Genomic DNA, 3350 nt, shown 5'->3' with positions numbered 1-3350 from the left:
CATGCCACAGACATTTCCCTTGTCAACCATTACCATGACAACATACATTTCCCTGGTCAACCATAACCATGCTGCAGACATTTCCCTGGTCAACCATTCCACAGACATTTCCCTTGTCAACCATTACCATGCTGTAGACATTTCCCTGGTCAACCATTACCATGCCACAGACATTTCCCTGGTCAATCATTCCACAGACATTTCCCTGGTCAACCATTACCATACCACAGACATTTCCCTGGTCATCCATTACCATGCCACAGACATTTCCCTGGTCAAACATTACCATTCCACAGACATTTCCCTGGTCAAACATTACCATTCCACAGACATTTCCCTGGTCAAACATTACCATACCACAGACATTTCCCTGGTCATCCATTACCATTCCACAGACATTTCCCTGGTCATCCAGTACCATGCCACAGACATTTCCCTGGCCAACCATTACAATTCCACAGACATTTCCCTGGTCAAACATTACCATTCCACAGACATTTCCCTGGTCAAACATTACCATACCACAGACATTTCCCTGGTCATCCATTACCATGCCACAGACATTTCCCTGGCCAACCATTTCACAGACATTTCCCTGGCCAACCATTACCATGCCAACATACTTTTCCCTGGTCATCCATTACATGCCACAGACATTTCCCTGGTCAACCATTACCATGCCACAGACATTTCCCTGGTCATCCATTACCATGCCACAGACATTTCCCTGGTCAACCATTACCATACCACAGACATTTCCCTGGTCCATTTATTTCCTGATGAAGTCAGTCAAAACAAAGATGTCAGTGGAGTGGGTCTTTCTAAAACCAGACTGTAGTTCTGATAAGAGTATTCTTGCCAGTATATTCATCCATCTATTCATAAATGACTTCTTCCAGCACCTTAGACTGCATACTCAACATAGATACAGGTCTGTTTTCCTGCCCTTCTTGTGGATAGGGGTCAATCTAACATTGGCCATATACCACAACCCCAGAAGTACATTATTGCTATTAGAAACTGGTTACCAACTAAATTAGAACAGTAAAATTATATATTTTTGTCAATCTGCATTCAGGGCTCAAACCACCCAGTTTATAATTTGTAATAGATCACCTGTCTGAAAAGTACGACAAACTATGAGTTGTAGTAGCCTATTCAATTGGCCCAGCGTTGTCCAGGTTTGGCCGGTGTAGGCCGTCAATGTAAATAAATAATTTGTTGCCTAGTTAAATAAAGGTTAAATAAAGATAATTAAATAAAAGCTCAGCTATTGAGGCCAAAACAACCACTCAGTCAAGCTATTTGTGACTGTGATTTCAGTATGTGCATGTCGTATGCATCAATACGTGTAACACTTACTGTTAAGAAAAACGTTTCTCCCACGTCCTATTACCACAGATAGAACAATGTGTTCATTATTAACGTCTCTGTTACTGTAGCTACTAGAGGTGTGTGGAGTAGTCAGACAAAACGAGGATCGTACCTGATATGGGCAATTTTCTTGATACGATTATGATCTAAGTCTTTTTTGTAATAATCTGTGATCGGAATAAACATATTTTTTTTCGGGTGCCAGCAAGAATCTCTCAGTCATGTGCGTGATCTAAATAAATCACCTGGCTAGTTTCCGTGTCTGTGCTGTCCCCAGTCCACCTGGCCTTGCTGCTGTTCCAGTTTCAACTGTTCTGCCTGCGGCTATGGAACCCTGACCTGTCCACCGGACGTGCTACCTGTCCCAGACCTGCTGTTTTCAACTCTCTAGAGACCGCAGGAGCGGTAGAGATACTCTTAATGATCGGCTATGAAAAGCCAACTGACATTTACTCCTGATTATTATTATTTGACCATGCTGGTCATTTATGAACATTTGAACATCTTGGCCATGTTCTGTTATAATCTCCACCCTGCACAGCCAGAAGAGGACTGGCCACCCCTCATAGCCTGGTTCCTCTCTAGGTTTCTTCCTAGGTTTTGGCCTTTCTAGGGAGTTTTTCCTAGCCACCGTGCTTCTACACCTGCATTGCTTGCTGTTTGGGGTTTTAGGCTGGGTTTCTGTACAGCACTTCGAGATATTAGCTGATGTACGAAGGGCTATATAAAATTAACTTGATTTGATTTGTAAAGAGAAGGGCGGGCTGTAGGTTGATCCTGCTGCTCTGATTGGATAGAGTGAAGCTATAGTTCTTCCTCCGCTGGCTTCATCATTTCATCCTCTCTCTTTTCCTGGCATGTTTCTGGTCTGATCATAGGATCATCATTTAGAGTCCTGCAGCCTGCTACTATGATAAATTACAAATACGAGTATATCCATGTCAGCACACCCCTAGTAGCTACTAGTGTGTCTTGTTGTTGATGAAGTAGTAGGCGACTGTTTCTCCTCCATGTCTGAGGGTCGTTGCTTCCCTGTGGTCGATGGTGGAATCATATTTTACTGAGAGCAGAAAACAAGCGTGATGAAACTATTCCTACAACGTCTGGAACGCTACAAAACACCAGAAATAGTTGGTGTCATTTGGTTGGCTGTGTGTGCACGAACGTGATTTCAGCATTTTGGAACGTCGCCTACTTGTGTGTAATCAGACAGACATTTAGACAAAAAAAATCAATGTGTATAGAATTTCTACCTTGTTGCATGATGGGAAAATAGTCAGACAGTGATATAATATAGTAAAACAAAATGCATCGCTTTTCCACCGCTTTGTCCTCAACTGTATTCATAAATGTCATTAAACCCTGGTCGATATGATGTGATATTATCAGTAGTAGAAGTGGTAACCGCGAGTCAAACATCGTTGTCCTGGAATCAGTGGCTCTCTACCAACGTGTCCAACTCATACTTACCTGGCAAGGGAGACACCGTGATCAAGAAGGCGGTTCACCCAGGGCGAGGCTCAGCCATTGCACTCCGGCTGTGCTGACCCCTGCGAATTTCTCAAATGTGGAAATCTCGATTGCATAATTTATGGTAGTGGGGGACTGCGTTCGCGCTCTCCCCTGATCTTCATGTTAAAAATAATGTTTGAGCTGTTTTAAATTGTTATGTCAGGTGAGTTCTGATGGTTTTCCTATTGAGGAGATTTGTCAACATTTCCATTTTCGTATCAGATGAATGGCTATATAGAATGTAGGCTCTGTTTAAAAGGCAACCAAGGCCTCAGAGATACATTTTGTCTTCTGAAAACAACAATGTGTGTGATCTGTTATTGTACCACTGCTGATTATGCCTGTCATGTCCTGATTATGTCAAGGAAAAGGTCATCTGGATTGAGGTTATATTTGCTAGATAATTAAGTCATTTATTGGACAGTTTGTAATATAAGGCCACAATAAACCGGCTGCATCACATC

At 42.4% G+C, this 3350-nt stretch overlaps 1 non-coding gene across 1 annotated transcript; it reads left to right on the top strand.

Annotated features, from left to right (window-relative positions):
- Positions 1 to 2836: 2836 nt before the first annotated feature.
- LOC129848782 (U1 spliceosomal RNA) lies at positions 2837 to 3000 on the top strand. The gene has a single exon (XR_008758559.1). It is a non-coding gene; the product is annotated as a U1 spliceosomal RNA (small nuclear RNA).
- Positions 3001 to 3350: the final 350 nt, after the last annotated feature.

The sequence above is a fragment of the Salvelinus fontinalis genome, unplaced genomic scaffold (assembly GCF_029448725.1).
Source record: "Salvelinus fontinalis isolate EN_2023a unplaced genomic scaffold, ASM2944872v1 scaffold_1172, whole genome shotgun sequence".
Taxonomy (NCBI): domain Eukaryota; kingdom Metazoa; phylum Chordata; class Actinopteri; order Salmoniformes; family Salmonidae; genus Salvelinus; species Salvelinus fontinalis.
This window is presented reverse-complemented; position numbering and strand designations above follow the sequence as displayed.